The sequence below is a fragment of the Maniola hyperantus genome, chromosome 16 (genome assembly GCF_902806685.2).
Source record: "Maniola hyperantus chromosome 16, iAphHyp1.2, whole genome shotgun sequence".
Taxonomy (NCBI): domain Eukaryota; kingdom Metazoa; phylum Arthropoda; class Insecta; order Lepidoptera; family Nymphalidae; genus Maniola; species Maniola hyperantus.
The window spans coordinates 8849714-8868266 of NC_048551.1; the positions used below are offsets into that span (position 1 = coordinate 8849714).

The window sequence follows — 18553 nt, forward strand, 5'->3', positions numbered from 1 at the left end:
AAGGGTCTCCACGGCAAATGGAACAAAAATGTGATTCTCGATAAGAGATACCTACTTGCGCCGCTTGCCGTTGTCTGAAATTTCTGCTGCGGGGCATAATCATCACGCGGGGCAGACGGGTTGGTGATTGCAGTAGATGGACTAGTAGTACCTAGTAGTAGTAGCACAGAGGACGATGTTGCCCGTTCTCCGTTAACAGAAAGAAATCAAATGTGTGTCTGTCTATCCGTCTGTCTACTAGCTTTTCACGGCTTAACAGTTCAACCGATTTTGATGCAATGTGATACAGAATTAGCTTATATCCCGGGGAAGAACATACATAAGCTATCCCGAAAAATTAAAGAGTTAGATTCACGCGGGCATCGTCTAGTAAATTATAAAGCTAGATAAATAGCTGTTATATTAAATTAAGTAGCTGATACCCGCGACTTCGTACGCGTGGATTTAGTTTTTAAAAATCCCGTGGGAATTCTTTGATTTCCCGGGATAAAAAGTAGCCTATGTCACTCTCCAGGTCTTTATCTAATACCCATGCAAAAAATCACGTCAATGCGTTGCACCGTTGCGACGTGATTGAAGGACAAACCAAGAAACCAACAACCAACAAACCAACAAACAAACACACTTTCACATTTATAATAAGGGTACCTACTGATATTTAAATTAGGGTTTTACTTATATTATATTACAAGAGCCGTCACAACGTCAGTCAGTTTGAAATGAGAGACAACTTGAAACATACACTCTTCATTTTAACTTCCATTACTCCCCTAGCAAAATTCCATCAGCTACAAGTTACAACTCGTGTCTCTCTCGTCGTGTCAAACTCGATGTCGTTTCAATGTCACTGGAAACTTGTATCTAATTGGAATTCTGATAGCTACCTTGTTATGAAATTAATTGTCAGTTAAGGATGAGTGGCAAAGGTATTTCCAAATGAATTCATTTTTGCTGTCTTGGCATTCGCCGAAGGTAACGTATTTTTAATAGATACTGAAGTGGTGATTGCCTAGTGGTTGAGACGTCAGCCTCCTATTCGGAGTCCAGAGTTCGAAATGGGCACGCATCTCTAACTTTTCGGAGTATTAGGCGTTGTCCTAATACAACGCGCTTACGCGATCATCGCGCGTCTAAGCGACGCGACCATCGCGTGCTTGCGTCAATTAATAGAACGCGAATACGCGATCATCGCGCGAATGCCAATTAAGACACCTATTAGAGATCAGTAGGTGTTTGATCGCGCATTCGTACGATTAAAATTCGTGCGTAGGTACTTGCGGTGATCGTGCATTCGCGTTGTATTAGGACAACGCCTTATGTATTTTAATCAATTTAATATCACTTGCTTTAGCGGTAAAGAAAAACATCGTGAGGAAACCTGCATGCCTGAATGTGATCCACAATATTTTTAAAGGTGTGTTAAGTCTTCCAATCTGCACTTGGCCAGCGTGGTGGACTATGGCCTGAGTCTCTCTCATTCTGGAAGGAGACCCATGTGTGTAGTAGGTAGGTCGCGCAATCTACGCGGACGAATTCGCGGGCAACATTTAGTGTCTTAACGATTATTTCTACGTCACTCGCTCATACAAACGTGGTTTGGTCCTCATTGAATAGTAACCAATCAAACTCGATGTAATTTTGTAGACACGTTCTAAAAATTAATAGCTAAGCCAGATTTCTGTAAAATAACTAGGTTTAAAATCACACGGGTTTAAAGATTTGTATGTAAATCGTTAAAACAATTACTTTGAAACTGAATATTTTAACGTAGATAATTAGTTCCTAGAACTTATCTACAAAATTTCATTGAGTTCGATTGGTTATTATTCAAATAAGAGCCAAAGTATGTACGCTTGTATGGAGCACGCTACAAATAAACCCCCTCTTAAATGCAATGATAAAATGTTTATCATATTTTTATGCACTTCAAGATATCTTATTAAGTAATTTCATATGCACTTAAGTTGTAGACTGAGCTCTCAGCGTAATGCTGGCGTGCGTTTCACAATATTAATAAAAGCCAAGTACCACACCAAGTACAACAGGCACGTACGAACATTTGTAAAGGTAGTTTTCCACAGCATCTGAATCAGAGGCGGATTAAATGTCGAGATCGTCCTAGACAAGCACCTCATAAGAGCTCCTCTAACAGCCATATTAAAAATTTTACTAACCTCGAAATAACGACGAATTGTCTTACTGCATAGCTGGTAGTGGTGATTAGGTATACTATTTATGTGAACGACTAGCTGACCCGCCCCGGCTTGGCTCGGGTGGAATTTAGAAAATCGAGGTGGGGGTTGAATTTCCAAAAATTCTGAAATACATATTTCTTAATTTGTTGCCGAAAACCCAAATACCAATTTTCATGCAAATAACTTGAAAAATGACGGACTTTCATACAAACTTCCATCCCTTATTTAACCCCCTCCGTAGTAGAATTTCCAAAAATCGTGAAATACGTATTTTTTATTTTTAACCGAAAGCTTAAATACCAATTTTCATCGATGTAACTTCAAAAATGACAGACTTTCATACAAACTTCCATCCCCCATTTAACCCACTTAGGGGAGGAATTTCAAAAAATCCTTTCTTAATGGATACCTACTCTTTACAAAGAACACACCCTCCAAATTTCATGTCTCTAGGACCAGCGGTTTAGGCTGTGCGTTGATATAATATATTATGTCAGTCAGTCAGTCAGGACTTTGAATTTTATATATATATAGATGAAGAAGATTAGGTGAGGACACTTTGCTATATTAAAGAAGAGCCAGTTTCAGTCACTCCAAGATAATATTAGTACCCAGGGATAATTAGGTAGGTCAGGTAATGGATCTCTGCATGATCGCGCGCGCCCCTTCGTAACTTCGCGCTCCTAGGCACGTGCCTAGTTTGCCTTAGGGATAATCTGCTACTGACCTGGGTACACGATCCCTAACTTTATTTATAGGTAGGTACTTAAAGAAGCTGTGATAGCTTCTTTATTAGGATGTCCGCCTCCTAATTAGAGGTTGAGGGTTCGATCCGGGCACGCACCTCTAACTTTTCGGAGTTATGTGTGTTTTAAGTAATTAAATATCACTTGTTTTTACGGTGAAAATACATCATGCCTGAGAGTTTTTCATAATGTTCTCAAAGGTGTGTGAAGTCTGCCAATCTGCACTTTGCCAGTACGATAGACTATAAGCAAAACCCTCCTCACACTCTGAGAAGAGACCCGTGCTCTGTACTTACTGAGCTGGCGCGGGTGGGTTGATCATGATGAGGACAAAAAATTACATAGTGAATTAGATTTCTTCGTTCTCGTAAACGCTTGATGGCTCGTCTGAGCACTGCACATTCCTTATTCACTAGAGCCTTAATACAAAAACAGTTTAAGTAATTAATATGAAAGATATTTCACTATAAAAAATTAAATAAAGTTACAATCATAACTAAAATTATTACACAAGTATGAGAATTATATTATGTAATAATGAATATAGTTAATTAATAAAATAGTTAAGTTGCTACGCGGTAAAGCCATCTCCATCGGAACGTTAAAAAAAGTTTTAGTTTAATTGCAAACAAAGCACGTATGTACCTGTAGATAATAATTCAAGCTGAAATCTATAAAGTGTACTTTGCGAAAGTGCTGACACCATATTATGTCAGTTAGCATGCATGGACCAATCCATACTAATATTATAAATGCGAAAGTGTATCTGTCTGTCTGCTAGCTTTTCACGGTCGATTTTGATGAAATTTGGTACAGGGATAGCTTGCATCCCAAGAAAGGACATAAGCTACTTTTTATTCCGAAAAATCAAAGAGTTCCCACGGGATTTTTAAAAAGCTCGATCCACGCGGGCAAAACCGCGGGCATCATCTAGTTTAAGATATTTTTTTACAGCACGTTTTTATTCCGGTTCAATTTGTAACTTGAAACGAACTGAAACTTGTGCTGTCGCACACTGTGTGAAGGCACCGTTAAAAATATGTTCGTGTTCATGCCCTTCACGGAGATCTCGGCTTTCGGTAGAGCCGTGTGAAGCCAGCCTAAGGGGGAAAAATCTTTTCGCAAACTAATTTTCTCTTGAAAAGATTTCCAACTTTTCTGCCTATTTGTCATTGAGGTCACATCCGATCTAATACACGCTTATTGTATCACGATATATCAATTATGGTTGACTTATTTCGTTTGCTTTTGTTGTTAAGTATCGGTATTAATTGGAAATTGAGATACCATACTTCCAGGAAAATCCACTATAATAATTTATTTATTCATGTATAAGTTAACCCTTGACTGCAATCTCACCTGGTGCGAAGTGATGATGCAGTACTCCTTCCAGGTTAGCCCACTCCCACCTTAGACTGCATCGTCACTTACCATCACGTGAGATTGCAGTCAAGGGCTAACTTGTATCTAAATAAAAATAAATAAATAAAAAGTCTAAGATGGACGCGGGCTAACTTGGAAGGGTGTAACAATGGCGCAGTTCACAAAATATATTATTCCACTTGATGGAAATGCTACGCTATCGACCAAATCTGATTTTAGCATAACCTAGTTATACCTAGGTTAAAACTATTGATTGTCAAAACGCCGTTTTCGTCGAACACAAAGTGAAGTAGTTAGTGTTTATATTTCGTAGCAAACTAGCGATAAAATGGAGCGTTAATCGTTTGTGTGCTACGCCAGAAGCTACGCTTTTTCCAAACTATTGATGTAGTGGGTTAGTTGGAACTGTGCTACGTCAGAAGATCGTGTTCGTCGTCTCTTCATTAAGCTTCACCTACCCAACCTTCGTAAAGCTAAGCTATATATCATTTCTTCCCTTCGCTCCATCACACGACTTTGTAGGCTCAGATCAGGGCTTCAGGTCAGGGTTTGCCCACTATGTAGCAGATATATAGTAGGTAAGTTAATTATTGCAAAGTAAAATCTAGAATTAACTTGAATCCAAACAATTTAAATAGCTACTAACACAATAACAACTAAAGCTTCAAAAAAATTCTGCTAAACGTACTTTTTAGGGATTTGTACTTATATTAATCTACAAAACTCCAAAGCGTAGATTAAAAATAAGTTCATAGTTTAGAGTTCTGGCCCACGAAGCGCCAAAGAAACGCCTTTATTGGAACTGAAAATTCGTTACAAAAGCTCACATAAGTGCCGTGCCACCTCTACGTGCTACCTCAGCGTTTTCTTCGATGCACCTGTTGCTGCTGACGTTACAGATATTTTCAATATTGAGAAATGCGTCGGGTCTAGCTCTTTGGCTCTTGCTCGTATAGATATATAGGTATGATGACCTTAAAACAATCAATAACGTAACCTCTATTTTATCCCCCAGACAGTTTGTTAACTAAAATCGATTAAATACTACCAAAGTTGGAAAATATAAATTCGGCTGGTCGATTAAACATTAATAACACTAAACACTGTATTAGGGATAATGCTAGTTTACAACAACACTAACAAACTTCTGAACTTATAGTTGGTGGGTTGAAAACAATTTCAATAAACTCATTAATTTAATAGGGTGAAATTACATTGTATGTGCAGGGGAGGCGCGAAATGGCTGGATGAGAAATGCAGTAGAACCAGGCGAGAAATATAGGTATAGTCCACGACAGGTCGAGATGGCAATCGGGGAGGGAATGCCCTGCACACCCGCATATAGCCCCCGCGCTAACCCGGTGCGGGCGAGTGCGGGTGACGGGTACTATGATAATGAAACATTCGCGTGCGCACTCGAATGTTTCAGTACCATAGTACAAAGTGTAAACTTGAATAAGTTTGTTTAAATGTTAAGTGTGTTGAACAAAATGATAATTGAACTTTTATATCGGCGCTCCCAATTTATTCAAATGCCTCCTCATCATAGCGCAATTTCATAGTTAAGTATATTTTTGTTATAAAAAAATGGAAATAAGTAATATTGAAAACATTTCTACCAAATGTTGTTACTTCATTTGTTTTGGATGAGAGAGCCATGTCTTCTCCAATATGTGTTCCCTTATGATACGACACGACGAAGCGCCGTATTATATTTTTGGATGTTTTGTTATGGCGGGTCTTTCTACGCTTATTTTTTCTGTATTGGGAAGCGAGTTCTGTCAGAATTTAATTAGTCTGATGCCGACTGTTTGGTATTCGCGAAACAATTTCGTTTCAAAGGCTTCATTCAGTGAAGGCCAAATAAAAAGAATAAACGTGGTTGCAGGCGTAGGTACTCCATGCTTTTATGTAATTATGCAAATTATACTTAGCATTAGATAATGCCTGCGACTTGGATTTAGGTCTTTAAAAATCCCGTGGGAACTCTTTGATTTTCCGGAATAAAAAGTAGCCTATGTCCTTCTCCTGGATGTAAGCTATCGTTGTACCAAATTTCGTCAAAATCGGTTGAACGGATAGGCCGTGAATGGCTAGTAGACAGACAGCCAGACAGGCAAAAAACACTTTCGCATTTATAATATTAGTAGGTATGGATTATCCAAGAGCAAATTATACTTAGCATTGATTTAACAAAAAAATAATGCTTTGCTAAGCATGAATGAATAAAACAAATAACTTGCCAAGTACCTTCCAAGTTCAAGATGCTTCGGCTAAGAGTATACAGAACTATCAAAGCTTTCGACGACGGCCGCCGGCTTCAGTTAATCTCCTTTAGTTGGACAAGTAGGTATAGTTCGAATCTGCAACCTTCGGGATTTCATATTGTCTACTACTCAACTAAGAATAATCCTTTTTGGAAAACCCAATCCATTCTCCACCGTAACACCAACTAAGGTTTTAAAGTTTCATGCGAGTGTATTTAGAGGTTAATGTAAAAAGATAGAATGTAAGTAATATTACAATTGTAACGATTCTCATTCGTTTACATTATGACACACCCTGGAAAATAGGACAAGGGTCGGCCTAAAAAGGAATACGATTATTATCATTAGAATATGGTTGGATATGTGACTTTTATTGGACATAATATGTCAAGAGTAATTGCGATCATTGTTGGAAACGGTAAAAGGGAAACGGTGTAGGTAAAAAAAGCTTTTAAAAATGGAAATCGGTCAAGTGCTGGTTCACATATTTTAATGCAAAGTTTCATTGAAACAGAGAAACATATGAGTTATAGTTTGTAACTAAATGCGAAGGCGATGGAAAGAGGTATTGCTTGAAGTTTCCGTGTTTAAATCAGAAATGAGGACATCCGTAGGAGAACCACAGTAACCGACACAGCTCAATGAGTTGCGAAGCTGAAATGGCAATGGGCCGGGCATATAATTAGAAAAACTGATAGACGTTGGGGTCCCAAGGTGCTAGAACGGCGACCTCGCACCGGAAAGCGCAGTATTGGCAGACCTCTCACTAGGTGGACAGACGATATAAAACAAGTTGCAGGGGGGCGCTGGATTTAGGCAGCGCAATACCGTGGCGTGTGGAAGTCCCTACAAGAGACCTATGTCCAGCAGTGGACGTTTATCGGTTGATAATGATGATGACGAATGATTAATTTACTATCGATACATTCGATAACTACTAGTAATAATTTCTATTGCATGAAGTACAAGTTAATTGAATACATTCTGATAGCTAAGTCAAGGTAAGCAGGTGTTCATGGTTATCGACATTAAATATTGAATAAAAACTAGTAATATCTGCTATAATACGAACGTTAAAAATGGAAAAGTAACTTATTATAGGTTGTATTGTAACACAGGTGTGTTTTACACAACACGTATAAAATAATTGGTATTAATGATAGCCCGGACCCAATCTAACAAGTTTCCGTTTGGGAGTTTTTTACAACATTCTACAAGGTTGCTATTTGTTTTACTTTTACAAATAAAGATTGATTACTTTTACTTCGACCGTTGCTATTGTAGGATAATATTACGTCGGTATATTTAATTAAAAAAAATAAAGAACCCGTTGAACTGCAATCCGAAATGGTGGTGGTAGAGTCAAAAATGTAGCTTATGAGACACAAAGCATAAAGTCAAAATAGTGCGCATTAAAAGGAAAAGGTGACTGACTGACTGACATATCAACGCATAGCTCAGACTCCTGGGCGGATCGGGGTTTAGATAACTATGACGCAGACATCCGCTAAGAAAGGATTTTTGAAAATTCAAAGCCCGAGTGGGAACTCACGGGGCGATTTTCACTCGTGCCCGCCGCGGTTGCGGGAGAGCTGTTTTATTTCTATTCTCACGAGACCGCTTGTTTGTGCGGGAACCGCAGCCGCCGCGGTCACGACCATCGGGCCGGCGCGGGCGACCGCGGCCCGCGCAATTCTACAGGTCGCCCGCCGCCCGGTGCAGCGGGACGCGCAAACAACCAAAATCGCGTCGTGAAAATTGCTATCTCCATTTCCATGTATTTACATGCAAATGGAGATAGCATTTTTTGCATTTTTTCGTGTTCGTACGAGTTTTGCGGGCGCGGGTAAAAACCGCTCTGTGAGTTCCTAGAAGGGGGTAAAATAGACGTTTGAAAATAGTCACAGGCCTATGCTAGTCTAGTATAATAATAACAATAAATTATTAACCCTTTTGACTCCTTTACAGTTGGTGTTGGGTAAAAATAACGCTGGGTGACAGTGGAGGGAATATGTCTGGCTGGGCATTTGTAAGTAGGTAAGTACTAATGTAGCGTAAAAAGCGAAAGAAATGAAGAACCAACAGCGCGGCAGCACAGCGGTCCTGCCGTCACGCTTCACTTCGTACCACCAATTATTACTATTATATCGATCAATCACCCACTGCGCAGGTTCAATATCAGTTATTAGACGCTGACTGTTTACCTCGTGGTTATATATTTTATTCAACCCTTTTGATGTTACAAAATGTAAACCATTTACTAAATCTCTCACCGCCCAAAAACTTTTCAAGCGTGAATGTTAATAAACGGGCGTATTATTTAACCCATTAAAGATTTTCCCGCTTACTTATATTGAAAATAAAATAATTACTTATCCTAAAATGATGGATGGTTAGGTAAGGTTTAATACTTATGTGTATTCGGTGTATTATATATCACGTGGAGATGTATGAAGGAGGTTATTCGGGTTAAGAGCTGTAGATAAGTAAGGAAAGGGATTCTATGGTTGGTGCGAAAACAAAAAGGAACTTTTTAGTTATTGAAAAACATCAATAATTAATCAGGTGAAAGGAATGCAATTATATAGTAAATTTTTCACAATCGGTTTATCGGTATTTATCGCGGATATCGTAACTGAAATCTACATTTTGTTACACGACTGGACAGGCATTCAGCGAAATACCTGCTCAAATTTTAATTTATTAAACTTAAGTAATCGTAAAAGTTCACGATATCGGATTTTCACCAAGCATAATTAATAGCCAACAAATTGTATTTACTTACATCTGAAAAATAGTATCAGCGATTGAAGAAAACTTCGCCTTAACCTAGGTCCTGTCACATGGGTCACCTAGACCCATCTTCAACCTTGTGAAGATGTCTGAAATGCCTGTAGAAGGGGCTACAAGAGCTACAAAAGTAAATATAGTATGCGACAGGTTGAAATGGCAATCGGGGAGCGAACGCTCCACACACCCGCACAGCCCCCGCGTTAACCCGGTGCGGGAGAGCGTGGGTGACGCACGGGTGTGCGGGGCATCCCCCGCCTCATAGCCTGATTGCCATCTCAACCTGTCGAGGAATATAGGTAATTTTTTAAAAATAGATCTAGCAATTTACCCCGTTTTCCAAACGAAAGAATCGGGTTGGTCCCATTAAAAAATGTTTCGTAAGATTTAAAACAAACATAACAAAAATGAAAATTCTGGAATGCGCGGTTAGTATTTAAAATTTTAGAACCTGCAATTAGCATTTTATTAAATTTTGAATCAATTCTCTTAAAATAATAGCTGATCCAAACCAGAATCTGAAGGTATCGGATATTATAAATCTGTCACGCGAGCAAAGTCACGGGCATCAATCATCATTGGTAGTGAAGTGGTCCATCTTGCTGGAAAATTTTATCTCGAGCTTTCGCGAATTTCCACACGAATGACGGTGATTTACTTCAAGGGCCACATCTCAAATGTTAAAACCGCCTCCATTTACTTCCGTTTGTGAACCGGAAACTATATTATGTTCTTTTATATGAAATTCGTTAAGCGAAATTCTGCCCACGTTGTATAAAATGTTATTATGTACCTACTGTTTTACTGCATAAAAAGCTTTTGGTGTGTTAACGATTTCTTTTGTAAAACTACTCCTTTTGCAACCTGTGAAATAGAGTTTCAGGAACAGAATAGAATGGCATTTTATTCCAATAAACTTTTACAAGTGCTTTTGAATCGCTAAAAGAATTTACCACTGGTTAAGAATGCCATGGTTCTGTATACCTTCAACCTTCAGTAGGGTCAGTTTTGTAACACATTTCTACTCTGGCGGGAGACTTCTGTCATGGTCACCATACTACAAACAAAAGACTTTAATATAGGTACCAAATCATAAGCTGATGATACCTACATTAATTTTCCTTTGTCTGAATATATAGTTCTAGCGACCCACCCCGGCTTCACACGTGGATCTTATAACAATTTTTGCGGGGATCTCTTTTGAAAATAAAATATAGCCTATGTCACTCAGGAATAATGTAGCTTTCTAATAATTAAAGAATTTTAAAAATCGGTTCAGTGGTTCCAGAGATTACTTAGAGAAAAAAAAATTACAAATTTTACCTCTTTATACTTAATATTAGTATGGAAGTATAGATTGGCAGTCATATTATGGCAGTTATTTACCAAAAATTGTTCGTTTAGCTTAATAATCACTTTTTCAATAAAATAGTCCTACGTTTTACACAGGAATGTTTTTGATAATAATTTGATTGTTGTAGAAAACTGTGACTTTGAAAGGAAAGCCAGAAAATCAAGCTAATCGCATCACGGCTCAATAAGTTCGCAACCCTTTCAAAATATTCAATTTGTATTCTGAAGCAACTTGTAATTTGTATTGAGTATAATGCAATTAGCATTGGGAAGATTTTGTTGTTGATTTAATTACAAAAGATATGCTGCAGCTGAGTCGAAATACTTAATATAAAAGCAAGTTCAACGTGTATAAAATTACTAGCTGATCCGACCCGGTGTCGCTCGCCTGGAATTTCTGTAAAATTATTTCATGGTGGTCTACGTAACGTAACAAAGAAAATTTACATGCAAAATTTCAAGTTTCTAGAACCAGTGGTTTAAGTAGTAAGATGATAATATATTCAGTCAGTCAGTTTTTACTTTTATTCATTAACTAGACGATGGACGGTACTTCGTCCGCGGAAATCCCGTGGGAACTCTTTATTTTTCCGAGATAAAAGTAACCTATGTCCATTTCTAGGATGCAAGTTATCCCTTTACCAAATAGATGATGCCCGCGACTTCGTTAAGGTGTATTTAGGTTATTTAAAAATCCCTTGAGAACTCTTAATTTTCCAAGACGAAAATAGCTTTAGATGTACGTTCCTGGGATGCAAGCTATAATCTGTACCAAATTTCGTCCAAATCGCTTAAACAGATGGAACGTGAAAAACTAACAGACAGCCAGATAGACAGACACATTTCTCATTAATAAAAGCACCTGTAGATATACCTACAGATGCTTTTGAAAGTAACTCGAGCTGAAACAACTTAACTATGATCTCAGTAATTACCTATTCATATTTAAATAAATGTACCTGTACATTTATTGCATCTGCATACACATTTACATGAATAAAATAGGGACCTTTTAGTAAACTATATGCGAGCGCTACATATTTCTGTATCTTCAAAGGAGTTCTTGTGGCTGTCTCAAAATATGGTTATGAAAAATATGTCCGACGCCATACTTAATATTTAGATACAAACTAATAACACATATTATCATATTCTTATCTAGGCTTCTAGGCACATTTTAGGCTCATGTGCATAAATACTTAGAATATAAATGGTCTGAAATAAAAATAATTTTCTCTTTATTTTGTCCCACAATTCCAGGTTTATAATCTTACCATAGTAGCTAAATTCTAAAAATAACTGATTGTAAGTCTCACCTCATAAAAGCAGCGCCACGTTACATTGGTTGAAAACACCGTTTATATTTTTACAGCGGCGTAAATATAAGAATTATATAATAAGTAATAGTCAACAGGTAACACAGATGCGAGCATATCAACAACAGTTTTCTAAATATATTCAAAAGTACAAGTACAACAAACGCGGGTAAAGGGCTCGCGTATACGATAAAAAGTCATTTGTAACAATAACAACACTGAGGGGAAGACTACCGAATTATTGACTGAAAGTAACGAGGACCGTAGAAGAGTAAACATCACAGATCGGAAAGGGCAACATAAAACAAGAGTGTAAAAAAATGTTATTAAAAAACACGCGACTTTAGCACGTTCGGATGTGGTATGAAAAGTCTGCACTGATTCAACAAGTGGGAGAGCTTAGGCGGGCGGCGCAGGCCTTTTGGTAGAACCTTTCAGCGGGAACGCTAGCCCGCTTGTGGACCTCTCCCGCTTCACCGAGACCAGCTTGCGCCTGTGTGCGCAGTCTCCACACACCCTTCATTGTTACACTTGTGACTGTATTCGTGTCGACCCTGTGTCTACAGGTGTTTGTTTGTGTGGGAGCGTGACGCGCCTACGGGTCTGGCACAGGTGAGCCCCGGCGGCCCCCAGCCAACTCCCTAGCACCCTAGTCCCTGGCCTATCTATACTCGCTTTCACAATGAAATGGCTGGCTGAACACAAACTAGGTACCTGCGTGGCTCTTATATTAGCAAACGCATATATATTTGCATGGAACACATCGCTTGGCCATTTTTTCATTTAGGTTATAGGTATTAAATTTTACATTAATAAATAATTTATTGCTTATTATGTACAGTGAATTACGAATTAGCAGGGTTCATTCACCTTTGCGAACATTATGGAGAACTCTCAGGCATGCAGTTATTAAATTGTTCAATGTTAAAACGTACATAACTCCTTAAAGTTAGAAAGCAAGAGATCGAACCTCCATCCGCACTTGGCCGGTGTGGTGGACTATGGCCAAACCCTTCTCATGAGGAGACCCTTGTGCGCCGGCGATGGGTTGATCGTCATAATGATGATGATAATGAATTGAGTAATGAGCTCCTAAGTTAGTATAAACATTTATTACAAGCATCGATATAGCAGCTGTCACAATATTAAGTTTCTTACCGGCTATTCTGAGTAGAATCTTACTGAATCGGTTTTCTTCTTGTGACAAGTCATATTAATATATATTATGTTTTTTTTTGATACTGAAAATATTACAATGAAACTTAAAGCTAGCCTTACCTAATTACTATACATATTATGCCCGTGTGGAATGGTGCCAAGAATACTGGCTGCATTTCCGCGCTGGAGGGCCAGGCTGATCCGTTGCGCAAAAAATGAGCCAGTTTATCTGTTTAGGTATGTTATATTTATGTTAATGTACTTAACTGAAAAATTTTTTTTTTTGATATTATCATAAATAATATTATAATAAAGCTCTACGAATTTCAAACAAGTTGAAGTTGGTACCCGTAAGTGTCGCATAAGACCGGTACCGTATCGGGCTTCGATGCATTTTATCTTTTAGCATAGACATTATCTTAAAGAGCTTTTGAATAAACAGGATTAAGTATTTGTCAATATAATTTATGTGAGGTGAAAACAGTAATGGTGAATGATTTTTAGGGTTCCGTACCTCAAAAAGAAAAACGGAACCCTTATAGGATCACTATGTTGTCTGTCTGTCTGTCTGTCAAGAAACCTACAGGGTACTTCTCGTTGACCTAGAATCATTAAATTTTGCAGGTAGGTAGATCTTATAGCAGACATTCGGTGAAAAATCTGAAAACCGTGAATTTACAAAAAAAAAATTGTGGTCATAAACTAATAATTAGTATTTTCAATTTTCGAAGTATGATAACTATATCAAGTGAGATATCATATTATTATGAAAGATCTTCACCTGTGCATTCCAAAACGGATTTTTATTTATTTTTATGCATCATAGTTTATGAGTTATCGTGCAAAATGTTGAAAAAATACGACTGTAGTACGGAACCCTCGTTGCACGAGCCTGAATCGCACTTGGCCGGTTTTTAAATATGAATAAAGCCATTCAAGAATCAGAAGAATCTAGGCCTCTTGCCTACATTAAATAAATTATACCTGAACCTCAAAACAATCTCTTTGTCGCAAAAACCTTGTAATATTGAACTATCGACATTCAAAAAGTGAACAGTGGTACTTAGCTACTTTAAAGTATTTTGATTTTAACTTTAACTTTCTAGGTAGTTAGTGGTTAGGTACCGTTAAGTAGTATTTGGCAACTCCCGCTATATTTTGTTCTGTCCCGTTGTAAGCTTTAAAGCACTGGAAAGAAACAACGCGAGACGGTAATGTGAGGTAATGTGACTAGTAATTGTGACTCCGGGAAGATCGTTAAAAAAATATGGTACAAGAACACTATTTCTATTTTTTTTTATTTGTTTGTAAAGCGGCAATAGTTTGAAAATAACAATCGCCGAGTTTCTTGTTGGTTCGGTTCGGCATTCCAAAGCAGCGGTAGATTCACAATATTCAAACGTTTTATGCATAAAAAAATTCTATTTCTATTTACATTTGACTATTTTTATTTTTGTTTCTATTGTATGAAGGCGTTGCCATTGTGCTGCGTGCCTAGAAGTCAGACTGCAGTCTTTGGCTTTTATATTTATTTATACTTCAACATTTGTATTAAAAATTATAGGTATAGTACGCGACAAGTCACGACGCCAATCGGGGTGGGGACACCCCGCACACCCGCACAGTCCCCGCGCTAACCCGATGTGGGATACCCCCGTCTCATGCCCCGATTGCCATCTCGCGTACTATTGGTACCTACTCAGTTCAGTGAAAGCTTAACCCACACTATTGAAAACGCGTCGCTGACTCTGCTGTTTGTGTTTTCCAGCTTTTTAAGTTTTAAGCAACAGAGTAGGTATTGATGCGACGGTTAACGGGGGTGATAAAATAACCAGTCGTTATAAATTAGTTATATTATAAGCTTTTACTCTCCCTTTTGCAGTTTTAAGTTTCCCGTAGTTTTCCCAATATTTTCTGCGAACTGACAAATTCTGAAATTATCCAGACACATAATGTTAAAACTTAAGAACTATGAACTAAGTATAAAGGTTCGTACGCACCTGAGCGGCGCGGCGCGGCGCTTCAGTGAGCTTCACGTCGCGGCACAGAGCTTCAAAATATCATTTCTATCATTTTGTATGGCGCATATCGCACTAGAGCGGCGCGGCGCGGCGCTTCACCGCGCGTTGCCGCGCGGCACGGCTGGAGAGAATATTTTGAAGCGCACCGAAGCGACGCGCAGTGCAGTGACGCTAGTGCGACATACCCAGCGGCGCGGCGCGGCGCTTCAGTATGCGTACGTCGCTCGAATAAGATACACGCGCATCTTGTTAGGTATTTAAAGTACAGGCAAGAATCGGCAAGATAGACCTCAAAATAAATAACGTAGGTTTAATTTTTGACACATGACGTGTTCCTCATGCTCTTAGAAGTATATCCTCAAAGGTACCAACCCCTAGGATGTCGGCTTCCCCCCTTCCCAGTGTCTAAATGTATAAATGTCTCTCCGAGCGTTATGAGAAAACATCAATGGTAAAAATAATCCTGATTAAATAACTATAATATATTATGTACATATTATACCTACCTACTTCATCTAGGTAGAATTAATAGTTTCGGAAATATGCCTACCTATTGTACTTGTGTTTATATTATACTAGCTTATGCCCGCGACGTCGTCCGCGTGGACTACACAAATCTCGAACCCCTATTTTACCCCCTTAGGGGTTGAATTTTCATAAATCCCTTTTTAGCGGATGTCTACGTCATATTAGCTAGTTAGCTAGCCAGCATGCCAAATTTCAGCCCGATCCGTCAAGTAGTTTGAGCTGTGCGTTGATAGATCAGTCAGTCAGTCACCTTTTTCTTTTATATAGGTATTTAGATATAATATGTACCTGTGTTTACCTGCCTATTTTATATATTCTATTGCACATAAAAGAAAGACATTTTGCGAAAATGCTTTTTCTAATGTAATTTCCACAGAACCTAAGGGACTAGCTGATGCCCGCAACTTCGTTCGCGTAGATGTAGGTTTTTTAAAAATCCCGTGGAAACTTTTTGATTTTCGGGATAAAACTAGCCTATGTGTAGGTACACATAGGCTACTTTTATCCTACAGGGTATAATCTATCTCAGGTATATAGGTACTAGTAGGTAATTCCCGGAAATGTGCTCACCTATAGAAAAATCTAAATCCACGCGGACGAAGTCGCAGGCATCATCTAGTTGCATTTTTTTTTAGATTTTTAATCCCGTGTGAACTCTTTGATTTTCCGGGATAAAAAGTTGCCTACCTCTGTCAATTCCCGGAATGCAAGCTACCTCTGGTCCAAACTTCATATAAATGGGCCTTTAACAATCCTGTGGAAATTCTTTCATTTTCCAGGATAAAAAGTAGCCTGTCCTTCCCCGGGATGTAATTCAACTTTGTACCAAATTTCATCAAATTCGGTTAAGCTGTTGAGCCGTGAAAAGCTAGTAGATAGACAGACAAATACACTTTTGCGTTGATAATAATATAAGTATGGATATGCATAAATATTTTTTTATAATTTCCATAAAAACTATCATCATCATCATCATCATCATCAACCGATAGATATGTCCACTGCTGGACATAGGTTTCTTGTAGGATTATATTACCGACCTGTGTGGTATACCTATTGTTTCTAATGTAATTTCCACAAAAACTATTAGGCAATAGCATAAAGAATTTTGTCTTCGACATTCTGAAGTAAATGTGAAATGGTACAGAGTCATTAAGAAGGCGAGGAAACAAAATGTGATATCCTTCTTGATATCGTGACTTTGGTATGTCAGCAATCCATTTCTTCTTCTTTTTTAGGGTTCCGTACCTCAAAAGGAAAAACGGAACTCTTATAGGATCACTTTGTTGTCTGTCTGTCTGTCTGTCTGTCTGTCTGTCTGTCTGTCTGTCTGTCTGTCTGTCTGTCTGTCTGTCTGTCTGTCTTTCTGTCTGTCTGTCTGTCCGTCTGTCTGTCAAGAAACCTACAGGGTACTTCCCGTTGACCTTGAATCATGAAATTTGGCAGTTAGGTAGATCTTATAGCTGACATTTGGGGAAAAATCTGAAAACCGTGAATTTAGGGTTAGATCACACAAAAAAAATTAAATTGTGGTCATGAACTAATAATTAGTATTTTCAACTTTCGAAGTGAGTGACTATACCAAGTGGGGTATCATATGAAAGGTCTTCACCTGTACATTTTAAAACAGATTTTTATTTATTTTTATGCATCATAGTTTTTGAATTATCGAAATCATACGACTGTAGTACGGAACCCTCATTGCGCGAGCCTGACTCGCACTTGGCCGGTTTTTTTCTCTTCGATAATTCGTTCTTCTTCTGCACAACAAAGAAATAATAATCAAATCCTCTTCACTGTCGCTCATCTTGCGACGTTGTTGCTCGTACGCGAACGGGTGTAAAAGTGACGCGCAAGTGACGCGAGGTGCCGCGTACTGAAGTTGTAGTGCGGTAGGCACCGTCGAGCGGCCTGAGGTGACGCGTTCTGCAGTCGGACTGAAGCGCCGCGCCGCGCCGCTCAGGTGCGTACGAACCTTTAGGCAGTTTAAATCAAATATTAATAATATTTTATTAATAATAATTAATAATCGCTGTTTGCTACGATATTAAAGTTAAAATGTATACCTACTATTTTGCTACGATTCTACATACCTACGAACTACGAAGTAATACTATGAATGGTACGAAGCTACGCACAGGTTTGCGTAGCTTCATCGAGCTCTACGTGCTACGATTTTCAATTTAATTTAATTTATTATTTTTGTGCTTTTTGGACTTTCGAGGCATGTTTGGAGCAAATATTTTTTATGTACTTCACTTCGTACATGTAATAAGGATTATTACCTCCTATGTCGATGGTTTGGAGGCATATTTGTCACGTTTCTGATTTCTATTGGCAGGAAAATAACATTTTCAAAGTATTAGTATTTTTTTTTCTCTCATTTATTTATTTTTCTCATTTTTATCATATTTAAAAAAAACAACAAACAATACAATTTAACAATAGTATTTTTATTATTATCATCGTTATTATCTAACAATAATGAATAATCTTATGTAGGAACCAGTTAGTATCAGTACTAACAGTCTCATCAATTTTCAAGCATAAGCTAATTAAATAGTTAAAAATAATGACACGACGTTTTACCCTTTTATAAATGTTTCAAAACTAAGGTTTTGTAAAACTAATTTTAAATAGTTAGTGCAATCTAGTGGAAAATGAGTACAATATATATAACAGCGTCATCTAGTGTGGAATAGGGATACTAGTAAAAGAAATTAACGCTCCGTCTATGTGTTAACGGGAAGAAAATTGATCAGCGCCATCTATTAGAAAATAGAACGACTAGATCGA

General features: G+C 38.1%; 1 protein-coding gene across 1 annotated transcript in view; it reads right to left on the reverse strand.

Moving 5' to 3' along the window:
- Window positions 1-12482, reverse strand: part of rsh (radish) — a 269843-nt gene extending 257361 nt beyond the window's left edge. The window contains exon 1 of the mRNA XM_069503824.1: window positions 12051-12482. The gene's annotated coding sequence lies outside the window, so the exon portion shown is untranslated. The remainder of the gene's footprint in view (window positions 1-12050) is intronic.
- Window positions 12483-18553: the final 6071 nt, after the last annotated feature.